Source organism: Taudactylus pleione, unplaced genomic scaffold (assembly GCF_031769625.1).
Source record: "Taudactylus pleione unplaced genomic scaffold, aTauple2 ptg000245l, whole genome shotgun sequence".
Lineage (NCBI taxonomy): Eukaryota > Metazoa > Chordata > Amphibia > Anura > Myobatrachidae > Taudactylus > Taudactylus pleione.
Window position 1 is genome coordinate 5157065 of NW_028284647.1, and position 24894 is coordinate 5181958.

Below are 24894 nucleotides of genomic sequence, written 5' to 3' on the forward strand. Positions count from 1 at the left end.
AAAAGAGAGAGTCGTGTCGTGTGAGTACCTTTCTCATATAAAATAATACAAATTTAATAGACAATAAAAAATACAAATATCCATGCGCATAAAGCTGTTATTTAGCATCAGCAACACATAATATGGGGTATAGCGCATTTTTCCACAAAACTGGTTTCAATCACTGTAGATAGTAATTATAGTGTAGTTCTATATAGCATATATATTTACCGGTACCGCTCGGTAGGTGTACGGGAAATTGCAGTGTCCAATCGGGTTAGTAATGTTCTGCAGCCTGTGCAGTCCTTTTGGTCTTCCAATAAGCACTCCCAAAGAGAAAATAGGTCCAAAGCGGCTTCATCATGAAACATCCGGTTAAACTATTGTAGCAAATGGAAGTCCAAATAACAAAGAATCCAGTGTAATATCCAGTGTGGGAATCCTCTGGTAATCAGGCTGACGCGTTTCCCTGTCACAGACAGCTTTCTCAAAGGCAGTAACGTATTATTTTATATGAAAAAGGTACTCACACGACTCTCTCTCGCTCTCTTTTTTAAAATAGATTTTTTTTTTTTAATATTGTTTTACTAGAGCGCCGTGTGCTTTTTTTTTGTGGGAGGGTATGGATCACTTTAGGTCACAGTAAAATAATCTATCATACATGCGCAAAGCATTTGCGCCGGTGGAGAAGCTATTTATGTCCAGTGCATTAAAATCATAGGCCAGAACCCCTGAAGGGGAGTTCTAATTATGAAGTGCATGGGCTAGGGTTGGTGATGCAATTTGCACCCCCTCCCCCCCTGGTACGATTACACAGCAGGGGTGCAAGGCCGCAAGCACGATTCATAGTGACTCTATCATCCAGGCCCCACCCACTTCCCTAGATGTGAGAGTGTGCACACCACAACGATGTGGCCTCACCCCTGTCATTTCTCATCATGGCCATGCACATATCTACTTCACTGCGTATGGCGGTAAGTAGTGAGTAACTTTTTGTTGTACCCAGGACACCAAAGATGAGCAACTCTTCCTGATCTTATTAATACGTAAAAAGCGCAACTTACCTTTGTACGCCCACCCCATTTACACAACTAGTATTAATACAGCGATATAGCTCCATGCTTCAACCAGGTGTTACCGCAGCGCTGACGCTGCATAGTGATCCGTGATCGCTATCAAGAAATGGGCGAAAAGCGTACACAGGTTATTAGGAAAAATGCCTAGCAGATCGATAACATGAAAGCGCCATTTACGCTGCTCTACTGTTTAGATCCATCATGAGTTTTTAATTAGACGAGCTCGTGTACGCTGACCGTCTGTTTTGTTACCTAGGAATGAATGATTATTACGCTATGCTGAGTTAGGGTTACGCTCATGCATGGTTAAACGCGGCGTTCTAAAAAGGGATAAGTGACGTCTGCCAAAATGATCCTCTCATAATGGTTACAGTTCTGTCTGATATGGGAAGCCCTGCCGGACAATCTGATTGCCTGCCTGTGGCTAAGGGACTGTACAATTTACGCACTAATGCTGGGCATCCACTATACAATTATCTGTCAGATATCTGCCCAATCTGGCTGGTTGGAATGAAAACCTGGTAATGTATGGGAGTAAATGACAGTCGGTCATATGGTTTTAAACACTGAAAAAAGGACTAAAAAATTGTTCAAATTGGTTACATTTGTATGTTTTAACCAATTTGTCTAAACAACCATTTTTGGCTATTGTCCAGTGGACGATTATCATTTGCTCCCATACATTACCAAGTTTTCATTCCAACCAGCCAGATTGGAGAGATATCTGACAGAAAATTGTATAGTGGATGCTCATCTCCAGCTGATACATTCATAATGAGTTCTATAAGTCACATTCGTACTTTGGGCCTGGTTCAGACCCGCTCGCAAGCACCATGCGCTCGCAAGCAGGTCGATGGTGGGGCCCTGCGCACGCGCGGCGTGCGCAATGCGCGAGCGCAAGCCCCAGAGTGAGAAATTCACTCGCTCCGGGGCTCGCTACAAACGGGGAGGCTGTAGATGTTGATCGACAGCTCGCCCCGTTTTGTAGGCGGGGAGGGGGGGTGTCTGGCCAAACGGAGGCGTTCTCAAAGGAACGCCTGCCGTGAGCCGGAGGCTCACTGGGGCTTGCGCCAGACGAGACCCTTCCACAAGCCCGATGGTCATCACCTGGCCGTCGCAAGCCCGATGGTCATCACCTGGCCGCTCGCAAAGCTGTGGGTGGTCACCCACAGCTTAGCGAGCGGCCAGGAGGCCGTTTTTTTTTTTTAAAAAGCGGCCGCCCTGATTCAGAGCGAGCGCTTGCTTTTTGCGAGCGGCTCTGAATCAGGCCCTGTGCTCTGTCGTGTTCAAACTGATTTGGTGTAGCCCAAGACTTGGTGGCGGTTTTGCCATTTAATTGTATATACGACATCCTCGGGCTCTTGAGAAGAGAAGTACATATGTTGCTATGACGTTACGTATCAGCATTTTCATGTATTCTCAATGAAGCCTGACGTTGGGTCTCTCCACTTGGCACAACACAGCTCGCACATCGTCTCGTGTAAAATTATGAGTAGCTGATATCATCAGCAGAGTTACTTATACTGAGGTTATACTTGTAACGATTTGCATCTAAAGTCACGCCATACAGAGGGAGATTAATTATCACCGTCACAGCTTTAGGAGAAAAGGAGGGAAAAAAAAAATATATGAAAGATCAGGAAGCCCTTGAGTTTGGCTCCTTAATTTGTCCATCAATCGGAAAGTGCCAAGAAAAAAAGACCCAGCAGGATTAAAGACTCAGTCATTACGGATCTGGCTGCGGGACAAAACATGTTTCTGCGACACTCTGGGCAGCTTTCAAACCCTTCCAATGTCTGGGGAGAGTGACAGCCAGTAAAAGGGGACAGCAATCTTGTCCATCAGATGAAGATGTAATCACCAGCTGCTCGGGCCGGCCTGACAAGTTCCCGGCATGTTCAGCCAAGTTACAGAGTGTCACCGCGCGAGGCTAGCTCGGGCTCACAGAGTGGCACACTGATCAAAGAACACGATAGGATCTGACGCTCAGGAAGGGAACGTAGAGAAGTTCAGCAGATGCAGATTTGTGCTAAAATCGTTGGAAAAAAATGATAGTTAGCTTGCAGAGGACCTGTGAGAACTGCCCCATGAGAACTGCCCTCATGCTATGTCCCATACTTTCACGGTAGGGTCCGCATTTTGTTTTAGTGGGGCTGTAACGACTGATTGCCGATATGTAATGCCTCACACACTTTTATGTATTACTCTTCACAAGTTACTGTGCGTGCTTTTGTTACCAATGTGTGTAGGGGATGTAGTCAAAATACCAACCTTTACAATTCAGACATTCATACTGTCGACATCAAAATGTTAACATTGTTGAAAACGTCGACATTGAGCATGTCAGCATGTGCAGAATGTCGACATGTTCACAGTGTCAACATGTGAAATGTTTACAAGTGAAACGCGGACATTCTGCATGGAACGGCAGTGGAGGGTTAGGGTTAGGCTGTGGGAGGGTTTGGTTTAGGTACTAGGGTGAGGGCTAGGGTCAAGCTACGGGAGGGGAGAGGTAGGCACTAGGGGGAGGGTTAAAGTTAGGCAGCATTAGGGGAGGTTAGGGATAGGCACTAGGGGGAGGGTTAAAGTTAGGCAGCAGGAGGGGAGGTTAGGGTTAGGCACTAGGGGGAGGATTAAAGTTAGGCAGCAGGAGAGGAGGTTAAGGTTAGGCACTAGGGGGAGGGTTAAAGTTAGACAAAAGGAGGGGAGGTTAGGGTTAGGCACTAGAGGGAGGATTAAAGTTAGGCAGCAGGAGGGGGTTAGGGCTAGGCACTAGGGGGAGGGTTAAAGTTAGGCAGCAGGAGGGGAAGTGAGGGATAGGCACTAGGGGGAGGGTTAAAATCAGGCAGCAGGAGTGGAGGTTAGGGTTAGGCACTAGAGGGAGGGTTAAAGTTAGGCAGCAGGAGGGGAGGTTAGGCTAGGCACTAGGGGGAGGGTTAAAGTTAGGCAGCAGGAGGGGGTTAGGGCTAGGCACTAGGGGGAGGGTTAACATTAGGCAGCAGGAGGGGGGGTTAGGACTATGGGGAGGGTTGGTGATACTCACTGCTGGAAGCACCATTGGATCCCTCGGAAGTCCTCATCAGCTGACCACTAGACCCGGAACACAATGCTCAAGCTGACGGACCCACTGCAACAGGTAAGTCACCACTAAACCACATGGGACATTTTGCCAACGTTCTAATCATGTCAACATTTCATCAGTGTCGACATAATAAACGTAAACATGGTCAATGTCGACATTCTGCATGTCAACGTTATCACCATGCCGACATGATGAATGTTGACAAAATATACCAAACCTTTTTGAGGGGAATTAGATTCTGCAATAACTTGTTTAACTTTAAACATGTAAAATAGGTTGAATTCAGTACAGGAAAATTGGAACTTCTTCTCAGGTAATTTTTGTTTCCATGTTAATAAACATTTATAATAATGGTTTATATAATATGATTACATTGGTCCCATTAGAGGTTTCCTGTACACCTATACTTGATTGGCATATGTCAGCACTTTGGTCTTTACTCTGGTACTTGTCTTTAGTTATGACACCATTCTCCCCGAGGACAGAAGCGAGTGCAAGGCTGCAAAGTGAAAAGTAGTGGGTGTGGTTATGTCACATAGGACGTGAGCTATGCCCTGCCCCCAGGGTGTGACTGGCCCACAGGTGTGCAAGGGAAATACCCGGTGGGGCTCACTGCCTGAGGGCCCCACCTCCTCCTCTAGGAGTCAGTAATTGGGTCGAACGGGATCATGGATAAACTTGGGTGCTTGGTTTGTTTCTATGGAAAATACACCAGGGTTAGTCCTCCTGCCAATCAAAGTGGGTGGTCCTGATGCCCCCCTGTCCCCTCCTTTATAAATGGGCCCTGTTTTTTTACCAAGCCCCTCTGTAGTGGCTGGCCACACCCCCTCTGGTGACTAGCCACACGCCTTAAGCTTGGGCCCCTACCACTGCATTCCATGGTAGACCCTACACGCCCCAGTCCGACACTGCCCACCCCTGTAACACATTCGGACCTCCTTACATTTGTACTTACACTGTTGAGTCTTGCCGTGAGTTTCCACATCAACCTTATGAAAGAGTAAAAGTGAGACCAAACTTTCTTCTTCAATTACTGATAGGAAAAACATGTCGACGTTGTGAATATCACCATGGTAAATAACGGCATAATATACCAAAGACACTTAGGAGACTGTAAGCCAGTTACTGAGGGCCTGATTCACAATTGGACTCTATGTTGATTTTGGTACATTACCGTCCACCTCTAAACCAGGCCCTGGGTCACCCTTAACTTTAGGATGGGGTTCCGCGTTTTACACTAGAATCGGGTGATTGGTGTTACATGCAAACCTTCCTTCTGTAATAACCAATAGCCTGCATTATGGATGTGACATACTGTAAACTGTCCCTCTGGAGTTGTAGCAAGCAGACATCTTGGTCCAGTCACTGTGTATAGGACAAATTTGTGATAATAATTCTACTCTATAAATGGCGAACTGTGAATGCAGTATGGTTCCACGTCATGGAATCACAATACTTCCTGTGGAATATTCTCTGGCCTCATCCTGGAGACCTGGCGGTATATTATTTACTACAGTGCGGGTTTTTAAAAGTGCCCATAGCAACCAATCATATTATGCTTAACATTTATCCATACTTGCCTACTCTCCCAATTCGGCCGGGATCCTCCCGTAAATCAGGTGGTGCTCCATGCCCCCCCCCCCCCAAAAAAAAAACAGGCAAGTCTCTCGGCTGTTCGCTAACACCCCCCGGATCTCCCCGTAACTCCCAGACAAACCACCAGTCAGAGGGCCGTTGACACGATTTGCGTCATCGTCACCCTGCCCCCCCCGGCTTCACAATGCTGGCCTAGCTGCTCCCTCCGGGAGGGGGCAGCCATAATGTTGACAAGCATGCATTTATCTAGCACCTTGTCGAGGATAATAGCTAGAATCTGATTGGTTGCTATGGGCAACATCTCTACTTCTAAAAATCTGCACTTTAGTAAATATGCCCCCCTGGACAGGTCTTGTACAACTGAATATGTTACTCCCTATAAAAGGGGTAGGGAACCTTTTTTCTGCCGAGGGCCATTTTGATATCTATAACATTATTTGCGGGCCTGGCGCAGGCCACGCCCCTTCTGTTTGATGCCCGAAGTGCAAGAGCAGCGCTGTGACCGTCTGAAACATCTTAGGCTCCTGGTGGCACTGCTGCATAGATTTTGGCTGCAGGGTGATATTCTACGCACCCTGCTAGCCAAAAGAGGCTAGCAGAGAAAAGCTCCGAAGGCCAGACCAAATAATTCCAGGGGCCTTATATGGCCCCCAGACCTGAGGTTTCCCATCCCTGCCCTATAAGATCAATACATTTTATTGGTTTATTTTTTTTTTGGAACGTTCTTTACGGTCTAAGGCCCTGATTCAGAGCCGGACGCTCTGACAGAGCGCTCGCTCTGAATCAGGGCGTCTTTTTATTTTTAATGGAGCGGCCTCCTGCCCGCTCGCATAGCTGTGGGTGACCACCGCGTCCATCGGGCTTGCGACGAGACCCTTGAGGTAGGGTCTCGTGGCCGCAAGCTCCAGAGAGCTTTCGGCTCAAACAGAAGTGATGTCAGTGGGGCCGCCCCCAGACGGTAGGCGTTCTCATGGGAACGCCTCTGTCTGGGCAGCCACCCCCCCCCCGGCCCGCCCACCAAAGGGGGCGTGCTGTCACTCAACATCAACAGCACGCCCCCTTTGGTGCGAGACCCGGAGCGACGGATTGCCCATCGCTATCCGGGTCTCGCGCATGCGCACGACGGAGCCAGCTCTGTCGTGCGCATGCGCTCTGGGCCACCATTGACCCGGTTGCGAGCGCTCAGCGCTTGCGACCGGGTCTGAATCAGGCCCTAATTTCCTGCTCAACCCATCACCTCCTGATAGAGCCCTTCTTGCAGATTTAATTTTTGTTCATGAACAACCCGATAATGAAGTCACTAATAAGAGTTTGCTCCTGCTGTGATTCTCCTTCAGAAACGCGGAGTGTCCCACAGGGGTCCATCCTGGCTCTCTGCTCTGCAAAGGAAAATTCCTTATTAGCCAAAGTCATGGGCATTTTATGTCATGAACCAGCTAGACCCCACATGTAGAACACTGGGGCAGGAGACAAGGCTTCACAGCCAGAAAATAAGAACTCTTTATATCTATACTTAAAATAACCAAACCGTATCTCAGCTGTCACCGTGTCAGTAGCAGAGAAAGGAGCTATACCGGCTGAGGGATGTACGGTTAGCTTAGGATGATGGTCGGACGCAGCAGCCGAGAAGCTCTGGGTAATTTAGCTATAAAAATATGTTGTCACATGATTACGTTTCTTTAGGGAAAAAAAAAAAATCTACACATTTTCCTTTACTTTGCTTTGAAAGATGAACATATGTTATACTGCAGGAACCTTATTTCATCAGCAATTTGCATTGCTAAATCTAAATACAGCAGAGGCTGAACATGCTTCTTGCATGGCTCAAGGCAAAATTAAACATCAGCGCAAAAAAAGGGTCATTTAGGCAGTGTTTCTGCTTTTAAATGTTCAGATTTCCTGTCTCTACCAGTTTCTTTCCTGGTTTTCCCTGTAAATTCCCTGGCAAATATCGTTCTTGTAATAATTACATAACAGAAGCACTAATAAAACTAACTAAAAAAAAAAAAACTTGAAAAGGTAAAAAATAAATCCAAAGGTGGAAACGCTATACCGTAACATTGCCAGGTTTCCCAGTAAGCGAAGAATCCGGGAAAATTAGGGAATTAAGATAAAAGTGGTGATTAACAACGCATATTTTGCCGTACTACACAAGCGCATTCGCTATTCCGCATTTTGGCGTGCATCCAAGCAGACCATCTGCAAAATTCTCATCCTTCATATAAATGTGCATGTCTCAAACGCCATACAAGTTGCTGGAGGCTCCCGATTTTTCGGGTAACCCCCCGCACCCTGTAGTGAAGTGGGCAGAATGGGGAGAACGTCCGTGGCGATTGCAGATCCCCGCGTAGGGGGCGGGCTTAATGACGTGATTCTGCGTGAATCGCTACGTTTATCCCTGCCCTTATGTAAATTTGTGCCAATTTGCGTCAATTTGCCACGAAGGGGCATGGCTTAATGACGCGAGACATCTGGCCCCTGCCCCCTGTCGAGACCCAATGTAAAAATCGCATTTCCTACTGACCCTTTGGACGACCCTCTAAATTTATGGCAAGTTTTATTTACACTTTTTTAAATAATGCAGACTGGACTCTCATTCTTGTAATAAACCAAACACATGCTGCCATAGAAGCGAAATGTACGTTGGAGTTAGGGCCTGATTCAGTACCGATCGGAAGTGCAAATATGGACGCACATCGGAAGTTTGTTTGCCATTTCATCGCAGCGATTTCAATACTTCATCATCGCAGGCCATACAGCCTTCATTGATGAATAGGCCCCTCAATTTCTACAACTGCAGGTGAAAAAATTAATTTGTCACATGCTTTTGTAGAAATTAAGTGATGATGATGTAAAACTAATGGATGAACATACATCAAAGGTGCGATTCTGTACTGAAACTAAAGCTACTAATCATATATTCGCATTCAGTGTCTACTTAGTGCAGAGAGACGCAAACTAATTGGAGGTAAGTTGTTATGGCTTTAGGGCCTGAGTCAGCATTGTACGCTGTTAGTACCTCTGCTGCATCTTTGGACTCAGATTTGTAAGCCTAATCTTACTCAGAATGACCGCCGGACCTCCAATGCCGGGGCCAGAAGACAAAGAATCTGGCCTTGGCAAATCTAAAAAATGGTAGCCGGCTCCCCCAATTGGCCACAGTCCTGCGTGCGACAATGCAGAAATAGTTCAGCACGGGTTGCGTACGGGATCGCAGCGATCACAATGCCGTTAGCGACATTCCAACAGTCAGAATCCCAACCCAACCCATGGCCCCTCCCCCCCACAGCATAACCCTAACCATCCCCTCCTGCAGCCTAACCCCTAAACCTACCCCTCCCCCCTATTCCCAGTACTTACAGTTGGGAAGCCGGCAGACTGGATCCTGGCGGCGGGATTTTGACTGCTGTCGGGATTCCGGTGCTGGTATTTTTGATTGCTAACTACATCCCGTTCGGCACATGCGTAGAACGGGTAATGAGCAGTCCCCCTGCCGTAGGATGTGCGTACTGCGTACATCTCTGAATTTGCTCCAACAGTGTTAGTAAATAACTTTCAATGACTGTGATATAGGGGTTGATGTATCAAGCAGGAAAAAGAGTGGAGAGTTGTCCATAGCAACCAATCCGATTTGAGGTAACATTTATCAAGTACATTCTATAAAATGATAGGTAGATGCTGATTGGTTACAATGAGTAACTTCTCCATTGGTCCAATTCTCCACTCGTTTCACTCATATATCAACCCCGAAGTGCCAGTGAGCCAGGGAGAACCCCAAAACTTCCTGACCACAAACACTTAACTATATGTGTAAGATCTCACAAACCCAGGTTTTATAGAGAATTATACTATTCAGTCTAATATGCGTTTCTATAAATTATTAGCAAAATATGGGTGTTACTGATGGGTATATTACCTTGTTTGTATATAACGCCCATTGAGACCAAGGCCTGGTCCACTGAACTGAAACCCCCTAAACAACGTACCCGTCTTTTGCTGGAATAAATGAAATGACTTACTAAGGGGCTTATAGAGCTGCATGCATTCCAAGGCCGAGTCACACATCTTGCAGAGCCCACGCTTCCAGGAGGATGAGTTTATAGAAGTGCACTGATGTTTATCTAGGAGGTTTCTGTTAGACAGATGTGTGAGCAGCTTCCTGCAATCCCCTTTCAGCAAATAGGCTAGCATTGTGTCCAGCCGTATCTCACCTTGTCTGTAATAGTTTTCCATCAATCCCCGGAGTGGTGAATCGAGATGAAATGACTTTAAGGCGCAAGGGCTGCTTTAAATCTCCCTAGGTCTATATTTTCTCTGTGAGGTCAAGATGTCTAGTTAAAGAAGATTTGCGGGCTGCCATTTCCTGAACCCCTGGATTTTTATATTTTTTGATTGAAGTAGCACAAAAACATTCTGCCTTTCCCAATCCATTGTCATTATTTTCCTGCTCTTCACCCTGAGTAGTTGTTATGCCATTTGTTATAAAAACTGATGTTCCTTTGTACTTTCTATGTGTACTAGCTGGCGCTCTGCGGCTCTATCCTATAGGCCTCACTAGACCGACCATTCACTCATAGATCAGGCCAATTACCATCCTCCCAGTGACCTTTTCAGAGAGAGCCAACCTGATATTGCCTTTTAAATGATTGCCCCTTTAAAACATCGGGCAGACCCTTGCCTGCATCGTGCAGGGTATTCCATGTACTCTCCAGGCTATTACAACCTGAGAAAATCCAGGAGAAAGTGCTTTTCTCAGTTTCTGCTAAGTTATCAGAAGGTAAGAGGAGCTGTAACCGGTACTTCGTGGGTGTGGCCAGTGCCTTTTGGGTGTGACCAGTACTGCGTGGGTGTGACAACTGCCATGTGGGTGTGTGTAGCCCCTGAACTATCCACCCCAATGTCTCCCTAAATGCGTAAAGTGGAAAATGCATCAGTTCTTAAGAACATAGAAATGCGACATTAATGTCTATGCCTTATTGCTGATCCTAAGGCCAGTTGGGGGGGCTGGTCGCCATCATGCTGTCATGGTGTTGGGACTATTTTTATGTGGAGTCCAATGTTGCCCATTGTTAATCTGGTCCTGTTTAGCATCTTTTACCTGAATCCCCATCAATCGCTGAAAAGCTTTGCGTTTCTCTGCTAGGTAACACCATCTTGAGATATGTTACCCTGTACCTGGCAGTGGGTACCTGCAAAGCCCAAAAGCCTTAGCTTCATCCCTGCTGGTGCCCCCATGCATGCCGGCACTTAGAAGACAACTCTTGCAGAATAGCTGTGTATTTTCGCCGTGATAAACACAAGTGCAACTTCAGTGTGCATCGCTGCGGCACAGATTGTTAGCGCTTGATACTGTCAAATTTACTGATACTGGCAAGTTATAATTTGGTGCCCCCCCTTAAAAAAAAGGGAACATAAAGATGGTGCATATCTATCTATCATCTATCTATCTATCTCATATCTATAATATCTATCTATCTCATATCTATGTCTATCTATCTATTTAATAATTATCTACCTATCTCATATCTATCTATCTATCTATCTATCTATCTATCTATCTATCTATCTATCTATCTATCTATCTATCTATCTATCCAGGGGCGGATTGGGATGGAAAACCAGCCTGGGAAATTTCTGCAGCAGCCCTAAATGGGAGGAGGTGGAGTCTGTGAAGGGGGCAGGATCTGATGACATCTAAATGGAACGGATGGTATATAGGTGGCAAGTGGAGGAGAGAGAGACGAAAGCTGTTTTTTTCTTCATCATTTGTCAATGTACAATTCCATCTCCTCTATATAATAATAATAATAATAATAATAATAATAATGCCACATATCAGTGTATTCTGGGGGCTGTTTTATTCCCTCTCACATCACTGTATAGTGCCTTCACCTCAATATAATATTAATACCACATACCAGTGTGTGCTGGTGGCTGTGTTATTCCCCATTCTATATCACTGTACTGTCCCATGTCACCTATAAAATAATAGTACCACATATCAGTATGCTAGGAGCTGTATTATTCCCCCTCATATATCACTGAACAGTCCCCTCTCCCCTATATAATAATACCACATATCAGTGTGCACTGGGAGCTGTGTCCCCCCCTCTCTTATATCACTGTACAGTGCCCTCTTCCCTATATATTAATAACAATACCACATATCAGTGTGTGCTGGGAGCGGTGTTATTTCCCCTCATATATCAGTGTACTGCCCCTCTCTCCTATATAATAATAATACTGTATATCAGTGTGTGATGGGAGTTGTGTTATTCCCCCTCATATATCACTGTACAGTCCCCTCTTCCCTATATAATAATACCACATATCAGTGTGTGCTGGGGGCTGTATTATTCCCCCTCATACCGTATATCAGTGAACTGCCCCTCTCTCCTATATAATAATAATACCACATATCAGTGTGTGCTGGGGGCTGTGTTATTCCCCCTCATATATCACTGTACAGTCCCCTCTTCCCTATATAATAATACCACATATCAGTGTGTGCTGGGAGCTGTATTATTCCCCCTCAAATATCAGTGTACTGCCCCTCATTCCTATATAATAATAATACCATAAATCTGTGTGTGATGGGAGCTGTGTTATTCCCCCTCAATATCACTGTACAGTTCCCTCCCCCCTATATAATAATACCACATACTCATGCTTGCCGACTATCTGGCTGCCCCTTCCGGGAGGGAGCAGACAGATCGGCTTGACTGGGGGGGCGTGGCCAACAAACGGGGGCGGGGCCAGCCAGACTACAACAGTTTGCGGGGGCGGAGCCACGCGATCGCGTCATTTTGGCCACGCCCCCGCTACACGCTGCCGATATTACAGGCAGCGTGAAGCAGGGGGCGGGGCCAAAATGACGCGATTCGACGTGAATCGCGTCACAGGCCCCCCGCTGCCGGGGATTTTCCTGTCATTGCGGTGGGGGGCAGGAGGGGTCGGCAGCTGCCGGGAGACTTGCCTGCCTTCCCGGGAGGTCGGGAGCGGCACCCGATTTTCGGGAGGCTCCCGACCAAATCGGGAGGGTAGGCAAGTATGCCACATATCAGTTGGTGCTGGGGGCTGTATTATTCCCCCTCATATATCAGTGTACTGCCCCTCTCTCCTATATAATAATATAAATACCACATATCAGTGTGTGCTGGGGGCTGTTATTCCCCCTCATATATCACTATACAGTCCCCTCTCCCCTATATAATAATACCACATATCAGTTGGTGCTGGGGGCTGTATTATTCCCCATCATATATCAGTGTACTGCCCCTCTCTCCTATATAATAATAATACCATAAATCAGTGTGTGATGGGAGCTGTGTTATTGCCCCTCACATATCACTGTACAGTTCCCTCCCCCCTATATAATAATATCACATATCAGCGTGTGCTAGGGGCTGTATTGTTCCCCCTTTTATGTCACTGTACTGTTCCCTCTCCCCTATAGAATAGCAATGTCACATATCAGTGTGTGTGTGTGCTGGCAGCTGTGCTCAGCCCCCCCAGAGGGTCACTTACCTTACCAGCCTTTATCCAATCCTGGTCTCACTGCTCCACCAGCCGTGTTCAGATCGAAGAGCAGTTCAGCCAGTGACGATGCGCAAGCTGTGCTGTCTAATGAGGAGGCCACACTGGAGTGAGACACCTGATGGTGGGGAGAGGTAACTGCAAGGCAGTGTTACTGGCAGCCCTTCGTTCTGCGCGTGCGCAAACTACTCTGTGCGATCGCAGCCCAGTCGTTCGCCCAGCAAAGACAGCCCAGTGAAATGAGTGACAGGAGAAAACGTTTGTGGGTGGTAACAGGGGCAGGACACTGATAACGGGGGAGTGGAGGTGCGAACGCAGGCGTGCCTGAGTGTTTCAACGCCGTTTTTAAGGCGTGCATGATTAACAGGCAGTGTCATTGTACACGTCACATGCTTGTTTTTTACACTGAATTCCTCGCAGGGTAAGGCAACCACAAGCGCTTCGATCACTACCGATGGTGCTCGATGTACCAATGTTTTAATACACTTCCTGGAGATGACGTGCGCTAGTGGGCGTCTCTACATAGGCTAATGGGTGTCAGCATACACAGAGCGATCGCTCGCACAGCCAAAGTGGGTGTGCTTATGCCTTGGCGAGCGAGCGATCGCTCCCCATGGCGTCACTTTGAAAAATTTGCATATGCTGGATGCGAGTGATGCCATCTAGCGAGCGGCTCTGAATGAGGTCCTGAGTTTGAGTCAAGATACTGTAAGACTGCCACTGGTGGAACTACTAATCACAAAATACCCAGTCTACTGCCGATTGCTTGACATGCCGGGAAGTTGCTCCATCAAAGATCTGTCCCCCAGACTCATTCGCTGGTGCCCGCCTCCAATGCCCTCTTACCCTTAGCTCCGTCTGGTGCATCCTTGTTGACCTCCAGCTCCTAGAAGATCATCAGCCGCACTGAGGAGCAGCGTCACCAGTAAGCAGGGAGAGGCTATATAGACGGAAGCGGCATCTGATGGTCTGACACAGAGCCCTCCACTAGAATATGGTTATGGTGGCTTCTCAGTGGCGGGAAGAGGTGCCATGTATTGAGCGACTGTGACGGTTCACGCCGGGTACATATTTACAGCCCTAAGTGGGGTGAATATATTTTGGGCAATGGAGGAGGTGCCCCTTCAGTGCTGGCGCCCGGTGGCAGGCGCCTCCATTGTCTCCCATAGCTCTGCCCCAGCTTTGTGACAATACCCAATTAAAAAATGATTTATTTTTGTTAGCCCAAAGTAAATGCCAACATATTGTAAATGAGTGATAATAACTGGTTATGAGTGAGTGCTATATATAATTCAGCTTGTATTTCCCTGTAGAGTAAGCTGTGGTCCCTGCAGTCTGGGTTATATATAAAATTTGTATTTTAGCATCTCCCTAATTGTCAGAGGTGCCAGCTCATCTTTCAGTTGTAGGAGATGATTTCAATGTTGGTTAATGTAGATTTTGTTCCCCTCTGGGTTTGTGGATGCGGCTAATCTTGTTTGGCTCTACCTGTCGAGGATAGTCCCATGTAGGGGACAGTGGGTTTGCATATTTAAAGAAGAGCTATATCCTAAGCTAAACATGTCATTTCTAGTGGAGTCAGGCGTTGACTTGACATAGAAAACACCGGTACCTTGGCTGGGAACACGCCAGCACGTGAGAGGTCAGGCTTCTGTCTTTACAAGCTTTATTGATTTAATTCTACTAAAATCTACAGCTTCCAATTAGATTGGAAACAAGGTACTGTATGCTTATTGTTCCACAATACAAAGGAAAATGGTAACAGTTAGTAAATATCATCTGACTGCATACGTGGCTGATTTTTTTAATCCCCTCTAGAGACGGGGATATGGGGGTGGGCTCTCTCATCATTGGCCCCCTCGCCCCATCGTGGCAAAATGCTGTGGTTAGCTGGTTGGTATGATGCTTTATTTTAGCCCCGCCCCCCTCCATACGGACCGGTGTTATCTCCCCCATCCTGCCCACGTCATGGTGTATACAGTATGATTTATTAGGGTGACTTTATAAAAAACAATAATATTGTATGTATTATTAAGTTAGGTGTTTTTGTGTGACAAAAGCGCTCTAACACCTATTATTCTTGTAACAGGAGCAGCTGTTGGTATCGGAGGTAACCAACCTCTGGTTATGTATTGATGAACAGATTTGGTATACCGTAGCGCTCAGACCTGTGTGGAATGATCCCTATAAATAAAATGTTGCAGTCAGGATTTCTTAATGAAGTATTCACATGTATTAAAATCTTAGTGTTAACATCAAGTTTAAGAATATTGTTGATCTAATTCAGTTATATTGAAATAAATTGCATACGGGGTATGTGCTCTCTAAGAGCGCATTCCGGGCTGCTGCGCATGCGCAGTCCCGAGGACTGCACATGAGCGGCGCCCATTGCCGGCGGAGGGATCTGGAAGATCCCTCCGCCGGCTCAAATGCGGTAAGTGCCCATAGGACACAGCGGCTAACGGTATCTGCAGATGGCGAAGCATTCCCGATATTGATACATTTGGCAGCATCGCATCCCCCATAGAAACCTATGGGGGAGGCGGCTGCCGGCGGCAATGGAGGGATCCCTCCTTCATACATTCGGGGATACTAAGTATTTCAGGTAAACTCCCGAAAACAGGTGTTTTCGGGGAATTTACCTCAAATGATCTTTGATAAATGTGCCCCTATGTGGCAGCCGGCTCGCAGTGTGTAAGAGTAAGATACCACATTAAACAGGACAATACCGTATGGACAAATGTAACACGGAGGGAAGGGGTGGATGTGTGGGAATGTGTAGAAAACAGGGACAACCGTGCCTGGTGTTGGGGTAGGAGGGGATGGGGAAATATGAAGCCGGATCCTATAATTGTTGTCCCGGTAAAAAGTTAATTGTTGCTGTGTCCAGAATTTGTCCTTCGATGATGTAATAGGGAGCTCTCTGTTAAAGGGTGTCTTTGGGGCTACTTAAACCGTCAGTCGGATGTTGTAAAAGAAGATATGTTCTGGCCGTTTTCAGACCCGTTGGGTATTTAGCTGGGTGAGACACTGGTCTCTCTGTACCGGGGTCATTCGGCGGTTCCTTTCCGGTGTTAAACCGGTGGGTCGCGGTGGTGTCTGTCTGCACTGCATGCTTGTGCCTGCGGCTATGTGAGCCGCTCGTCAGGCTTGCGACGTCTCCATGTGCTGTCCTCCTCCCTCTGTCCGCGGACAGAGCATGCACTCTGTGTAAAGAACTGCTGGATTCCTCGTGCTGATTAGTGTAATGTGGCATATACCAATGCGTTTCGGCTACATATAGCCTTTTTCAAGGTGTGTGTGTTGTCATAGTGTGTACCTGGCTTATATGTACAGTAATAGTCGGCGTACTGCAGGCATCGGTGAGTCCACCCTGATGTTTTAAAGGGGCAATCATTTAAAATGCAAAAAACAACCTGGTTTAGCCATTTTAATGATTGCCACTTTAAAACATTGGACAGACTCGGCGGGAACTAGGCGCCGGATATTGCTGTACATTTACACCTGTATGTTGGACGGTCTGCATAATGCAATATTATAAGACACCCCAATAAATCATAATATATACAATATACTGAACGTAACAAGTACAGACATAAAATAAACCATTTGCTGACTCAACAGCCCAATGGCACACACTCGCCAACTCTCCGAGATCATCCTACGGACCTCCTGCATCTTGCCCACTTACGCATGAAATAGGGGGCATGAGGTGAGCAGTGTCGGTGATTCTCAGAGAGCTACGTAATCTTGGTCCCACAGTGGTCACATGCATCCAAAGCTGGCAAGTGTGCCATGATGAGCTCTCTCAGGGTGTGCACAGTGTTGCTATTTATACTCATAGAAAAGAGTGTTTATGTTAATTCACATTCAATGAGACGTGCCATCGGCCGTATCAGTGGAAATGGCTTCTCTCTGGGTTCAAGCTTATTCTGCAGCTCCCGGCAGTAGCCATCGGACACTCACACGGCGATTATTTTCAAACGTACCAGATTTCTTAACAGTTTAACAGTAAATGACAGCAAATTTTAAATGAGTTTACATTTATTGAGGTAAAACATGGATAATCTACTGTAGGAGTCTTATTGATACCTATCAAATCAATAGATTTTAATGTGGCGATAAAAAATCGTAACTTATTATTAAAATGTCTGCCGAGGCAGCTCAGCGATACTCGGGCGTCTTAGGCGGCACTGGCCCGAAACGGCAAGGGTTTACTCGCCACTTCACCGGCCCGTTCTGTCAGTGGAATCTGGGCCGGCAGCTACACTATTTACAAAATAAAATTACAAAAATAATTGAAAAAAATTATGAAGCAAGAAAATAAAATAAAAAAAAATGTTAATTAATTTTTTTCAAGATGGAGGTAACATTCTTCTTATCCTTCTTATTTCCGTAGGGAAAGCCTACCACGCGGGCGATAGCATCCGTCCGTTAAAAATTAAACCTCCTAGGGGTCTACTTCTCACAATCCAGATCTGAGATGCAAATGGAATGTCATAAATTCACAATGCGATATCTGAATATATCACAAGGATGTATTAAATATAGCATGCACGGACAGATCTTCGCACACTTTTCAGGGTCATTTTTAACAAAACAATACCCTGACAGTGTGACCGCGCATGCCCCGCCGGCTCTCAAGCACCCAACCCCCCTTCCCCGCGCGTTCGCCACAGAGTTCCGAAAACAGTAGGGGTAGGGAGGCTATTCAGCCCGAACTGCCTGATCCTGTAATAATCCCGGTCATTGCATCTATGAGGCTTTTCCACCAGATCAAAAAAAAAAAGCTATAACATTTTTAACTTGTTAGGACAACTGTCCAACCCGTCACTCTTTTTTTTCTGCTTAAAAAAACAAACATATTTTTATTAAAAAAAAAAAGTTCTACATTTTACAGTACCGTCCCATATGGTTTTGAACACATACCACTACATATCACATACCGTAACACCACAACGCTGGTCATTTGCATGTATTTCGTTAAGAATTTCATGGACTAGTGCAGTTTACCGTGAAACAAGTGCAGGTCTTCCATACTCCATTTTAAGTTGCCAACATTTTTGACATGTCGACATTCTGCACGTGTCGACGTTTTGATTGTCTGCATTTTAACTGATGACATTATGACAAATGTTCGATTGATGGATGGGAGAAGGGGGTGTTTCACAGGATAGAGTGGAATACTGTGTTCTGTAAAACATTAATCTGTCTGATAACAAGATGGAATAAAACAATTCCATATTTATTTTTGACATTTTACCACAGTAAACTTCCTACCGCCACTTCTGAAAATATGCCTAAATGAGGTTTCACCCTGTACTCTGCAATATCCCCCCCAAATATTGTTTGTTAGCAGGAAAGTGACAGCAAAGTAATGAAAACCGCCTGCATCATTAGCCGGGAAGATGCCGAGCACTCTATTCTATTAAGTAATAACCGCTAACTGACAGGAAGAAGAATGACTAAAAATATATATATATATCTTTTCATACATATTGTTCCCATGTTTACATCTCATGTCAACATCTGCTGGTGACTTTTAATGTTTGGATTTTTCTCCCCCTGCCGCACGTTTCCACCAAATTTAAATTCCATCCCAAGTCATCAAAGGCACCAGCTGCGTGTCTCCGAAAAGCTACAGAGACCCCAGGAACAAACCCAACACGTCGCAGGGAACCTTCTCAGATCAGGTTTTCAAAACCGCAGCTGAGTTGTGTCAAGCTTTTTTCCTGTTGATTTGAGTCTTGCCAGAGAAAGCAACAACACCGTCTCTGCAAAAACTCTAACGAGCAAATTCTTCATAGGTGCTCCTTGTCTGCTTATTAGCTGCTAAATGATAGGTTGCTTGGGTTATTCTTTTTCTATTATGATTATTTTTATTATTATTACTTTAATTTCCTCCAGATAATCGGGGGGGGGGGGTGGACAGAGGCCCTGATTAAGAGCCGGACGCTCAGGACAGAGCGCTCGCTCTGAATCAAGGCCGGCCTTCTGTTTTTAACCACCCACAGCTATAGCGAGTGGTCAGGAAGATGGTCAAGACCATCGCGACCATCGGGCTTGCGACAAGACCCTTGTGGTAGGGTCCCGTTGCCGCAAGAGTGCTTTCGGCTCTAACAGAGCCGAAAGCACTCCCACTGACATCACTCGTGATGTAATTGTGGCCGGCCCCAGACGGTAGGCGTCGTTCCCATGGTAACGCCTCCGTCTGGGCAGCCACGCCCCCGGCTCGCCCACCAAAGGGGGCGTGCTGTCACTCAGCATCGACAGCACGCCCCCTTTGGTACGAGACCCGGAGCAACGGTTTGCCCGTCGCTATCGGGGTCTCGCGCATTCGCACGACGGAGCCGGCGAGCTAACGCTCGTGAGCGGGCCTGAATCAGGCCCAGAGTCTGCCAAAAGTATCACCGCAAAGTAGTTCTAAACCAAAAATAAAGTCTTTTGTAGTCTTGACCGGTTTAATTAGCTGTTAAGGGCAGCTTTCGATTTCAGCGGTGGGTCTCAGGAAATAAGCACAAACTACTGTATGGCTCTCTCTCTCTCTCTCTCTCTCTCTCTCTCTCTGAAAAAAAAGGACTTTTAATCTGCAATCAATGAACCTTTCCAACAATTTCTAGTCCAGGGCACGCATCAGGGAGGAATCACTTTGAATGATCGGAATGAAAGCCTTTTCCGTTGCCTGGCCTCGGTGAATGACACCTGACACTGTCAGAACGGCCGCTCTTTGCTCGTTAAGTCATGGCATATCGCAGCACAGCAGGGCCCGCTAAGAAGGATAGGGGGTTTTTCAAAATAAAATAAATGTCATTTAAATGCAGCAAGGTCGAGAAGTGCGAAATAAATGTTTTAGGCTTTTTTTGCTTCGGTAAAGGACACAGCGAGTACTTTGCATTTTATTGACAACCTTCTTAACCATTTCCACGTGTGTGTGTGTGTGTGTTACAGTACGTGACCTGACATTTCTTGTCGGTATATATGAAATTCAGACAGCACCACGTGGCATGTCATTATTTCATTGACATTTTATACAATTGCTTAGTAAATATTCATCTTTTTGTTATATTTTATTTTTGGCTTTATCAGAGTGTGAAAGATACCAGAGGAGTATAGGTCAGTGCTGTGGATGCAGTTTTAGAAGCCATGCGTATTAAAATAAAAATAAATTTACAATGTACATGACAACTATTATCCGTTCCCAAAAATCGTACTCATCAAAGATAATAGTAATATATTAGACGCTGGTGACAATTAAAGACTTTTTATGATTGTTGTAAGATTCATACCTGCTGTCATTTAAATGACTAATTTAATTTAATTTAAGGAAAAAAAAAGTACGAGGTGAAGTATACTGTCACAGTGTCACCAAATAATTTTTGCATGATGCGTTAGGAAACCTTCGCTCAGTTTTCTGGGCACCTCCTTTGGGATGCAGGTAAAAATTCTCAAAGATTTTGGACATGGCGTGACTTTGCCGAATGTTGCGTGGGTCCTGCGATCACATCACACTGGATTGAGTTGCCCACGTATAATATTAAATAGAATATCCTACCATATCTATAAATAGCGCTAGCATAATTTTGCATGGACTATGAAATCCTACCCATTCCTCATTTTGGGTCTAAAGGGGTCTCACCCATCTTTTCAGGTGTATTCACCTGAAAAAGGGGTCATCACTGCTTCGTGCTAGTACACACCCCATAAGCGCCAATGGTGTGTCTAACGCCTCTTCTAGTTTAACAACAGGTTTACCTCCGAGGCGTCATTGATCCTCCTGGGGCATCATTGATTCTCCTGTGGTCTCTGTAATTTCGCACAGCACTGTGTCCCGGTATGGATCCTGTGATGTTTTGTCAATTTATGAAACTGCAAAAAGCTCAATTTGTCATTTGAGACATTAAACATTGCACCATTTTCAGCACGGCGCAGGTGCGAGTTGGTAATTGAGTATGGATGAAGCTTAAAGTGTTTGCTGGGTATGTGCTAACTTATGGGCTTACACATGCCAGGTTAAGAGATACATTCAGTATTGCACATACGCTAACCCTCCTGCCTGCGCATGCTCTATATAGAAAGAAACACCGTGATTGGACAGAAGCCTTATGCCAAACCATTCTGCTACCGGCGAGGGATAGTTAGAACTAGGGATAACCATCGATGGTGTAATTGGTGGTTAACCTCAATAGTATGAGTACATCAACAGGGGAAACATTTATGGCTTCACCTACCAATGGTAATCCCTGCTCAATCACTCGCTGGGCCAATCAGAGGTGAGGGCGGGAAATCATGTGTCGCACCAGATGGTGGAGCTAGGCCATTGGCAGCACTGTGCAGCGGGGGGGTGGAGCCACGACATAAGCGTACTTATAATGTGTCCAGGGGAGCTCTGCACGCACAACCTGCCCTCAAATTATACTTACCTTGCTCTGAATAGCGGATTGCTGTTCCTCCCCTGCGCCATCTTCCCAGTGACATCTTCGGGAAGATGGCGCTGCTCAGTTAAGGCAAAGACTCATTGGGCGGAATTCAATTGTTTTCGCGGCCCGCATCTCCCGTCTAAAGTGACAGGAGATCGCAGGCCGCTATGCAATTGTTCAAGATTTTTGTGCTGATGGCGCCCATAGAGGTCAGGTTTAGCCACGTAAAGCAGCTAAACCCGACCAAAGTGCTGGGCGCGATCGCGAAAAGTGATGTTTGGGCGCCCAAACATGTCACTTTTCACACATTTCAGCTCTCATCCCCCAGGGGCTGCGAGCTGAGATGTAGCGCTGGCAGCTCATCGTGCCCGACAGGAGCAAGAATTGAATAGCTCCGTTGGGCGCGATAGGGGCTGGAAAGAATTGAATTCCGCCCATTGTGTGCATGCACCTTCTTCCCGAATATCACTGGGAAGATGGCGCAGTGGAAGAGGAGAACGCGCTTGCCAGAACAAGATAAGATATAGAGCTTGGGGGTCCTGCATGTCGAGCATTAATATGCTCCTGGGTCACAATGACTCAATTCGCCACGTCATGTCATCGAGTTTCCCTGATCACCCTCTTCTCTGGAGAAATGGGCTGATCCAGGAGGCTGGTCTAATCCGGGAGAGCTCCCGAAAAATCAATACCTGGCGCTATCGCCAGTCACTCCTGTGGTGCTTCTGTATGCTGGTGTATCGCTCTTTTTCTCCCTTAGCTAAAGCCATCGCAGGGTGCTGTTAGCCAGGGGTGCTCACTTGGAAAAAAATGCTTAATTTTTTTCTAAATTTTTTTTTTAATTAACAAACGTAATTTGTCTTTGTTTTCTAATATCTGACATTAGAAGCGCAAGTCCGTGGGCTACATGTTGCTGTACATGCGTGGGTGCCGGGTAGCTGGCCCGCGCATGCGATGTCTGACACCTAACTGGCACGGCAAGATGTAACACTACTCTTGCCGTTCCCGGCCTGTGTCCCCGGGGAGCTGGGCATCTCTCATCTACCACGGTTACTGCTTTTTGATAAATTGACCCAAAAAAAACCAAATATATTTGTGTCACCACATTGAGCGGCGATAGACAATCTGTCTTTTCTGGCTGATTCGGTCAATAGGCCCCATAGTATTTGGACTGTATTGTGCATATATTGTCATCTTTAGTCAAGAAGTACAGATGTGTCCTCATACAGCTAGCCTCAATATGGCGTTAGGCGCCCGGCGCGACTGACCGGCTCCGAGAGGCTTACCGTATGGCCTATTCGCATATTTGCATTGCTGATGCAGCGAAAACACAGCTCAGAGTGTACTGGAAACCCTAGGCTGCGACTTTATCCGCACAGGAATTCGTTTTAAACACGGCATGAGAAAAAGGCGCGGCCGCTATTCGTACACAGATTCAGACTCATTCGCACACAGATGTACAAGTGTCACGCATCAAATTGATCAGTGCAATCTAGCAGAGCAGTTTTGTCGCTTACGGATGTTTAACTTGTGCAATTAAGACGCAAATTTTGATTTCAGCGAAAAAAAGACGTTTGATTCAGCCGAGTCGACCCAGAACCTGGCTTGTGTCGATAGACGCTGTTTGGTGCGACTGAAGCCACAGTGCATGAGGACACATCTGTAGGTGAGGAGTCAGGTTTAGCGGGCTCTCATTGGCCTTTCCTAAATTACAGAGCCCAGGGCCTAAACGAAATCAGATGTTGCGATATTCCCGCCAAAAAGTATGAGAAGCCGCAGCACCAAGGGCCTGATTCAGAGCCGCTCGTAAGCGGCCGCTCGTTCGTTCTGACCGATGTTCGCACATCTGATCATGCGTACGGATTGTAATACGCATGCGCGAACCAGTCAGTGCGGCCGAAAATCGTTTGTTCGCTATATAGCGAATGCCTGCTATTTTGAGTGACAGAAGGAGGCGTATGTGGTTGGTAACAGGGGAAGGTGCTTGAAAACGGGGGTGTGGAATTAGATCGCAGGCGTGCTTAAAGGTCAAAACGGGCGCTTTAAGGGAGTGCATAATTAATACAGCAGCGTCATTGACCACGTCACTTGGTTTTTTTTTACCCCGAACTGCTCGCAAAATAGCGGTTGAAAAAACCAGCCACAAGAATAGCGAGCAGTTCATACGCTGTTCGGTGTGCTCGATTAATCTAATAAATAGCGGACATGACGTAGGATGCGAGCGGCCAGGGGGCGTATTTTTCAAAATTACAACCGCAAGTTTTGCTCGCTCGTTCAGACTTAGAGGCGTGAACAGACCGCAATTAGCGAACGGTTCATTTGAATAGCCACCCCTTGTTTTAGAATGAACGACCGCAAATAGCGAGCGGCTCTGAATCAGGCCCCAAATCTGCCTCCCCTGGCCGTGACTAAAGTGATTTGAAGCTATGTTTTGCCCAGTTACACCGTGTGTCATTACTATATACTGCTCTGTGGTGCCATGTGCTGCTGCCTGTTCTACACTTCCAGTGTAAACAAGATTTTATTTTTTTTTCTATTCAAATTTCAGACATCTTGTTGCGGTGCAGTAATATTTGTTGCTTATTCCGTCAGTAATACGGCAACTGACAAGTGGATCATGCAGCGGCTCAGTGATTCCGACAGACCCACCTGCGCTCACTGAGGAACATAACTAAATTCAGGCACCACTGTGGGGATCTGAGGACTGAGGATAAAACCTGACAGCTGGAGCGCATGCATTGTCACTTTCTGTACACTGTATACACTGCTCTGCAGCCGCCATCGCTCTCCAGGCAGACCGCCACCAGCATGCTTCACGACGTGGACTCCGCTACAGAGATTTGTAGTAACAGATTTTGTATATACAGAGAATGGGACCCACAGATCAGCCAAGAAGGTAATGTCTGTAAATGTAATATATCACAGTGTGGTGCAGACCGGCGCTGTAAGAACTGCCGTAAGGGTCAGGAAATAAAATGTGTACTCAGAAAACAAAATTTAAACTTTGTTGTCAATGGTATATCAATGGGATCTAAACACCAGTACCTGCAGGACCTTATATAGAGGTCTGGGGGCCCCTGGCAAAGTAATGGACGTGACTAAGGCCCGTATTCAATTACAGGCGAAAACCTGTTATCTGCGATAATTTATCGCTGATGACGTCATTTTCGCCTATAGTAATTATCCCCGTATTCAATTACAAAGACTTTTT

General features: G+C 46.2%; 1 long non-coding RNA gene across 1 annotated transcript in view; it reads left to right on the forward strand.

The window, feature by feature from the left end:
• The window catches only part of LOC148516618 (uncharacterized), a 271696-nt gene extending 247444 nt beyond the window's left edge, over positions 1-24252 (forward strand). The window contains exon 3 of the long non-coding RNA XR_015879404.1: positions 24232-24252. This is a non-coding gene — a long non-coding RNA (uncharacterized LOC148516618). The remainder of the gene's footprint in view (positions 1-24231) is intronic.
• The last annotated feature ends 642 nt before the right edge of the window (positions 24253-24894 follow it).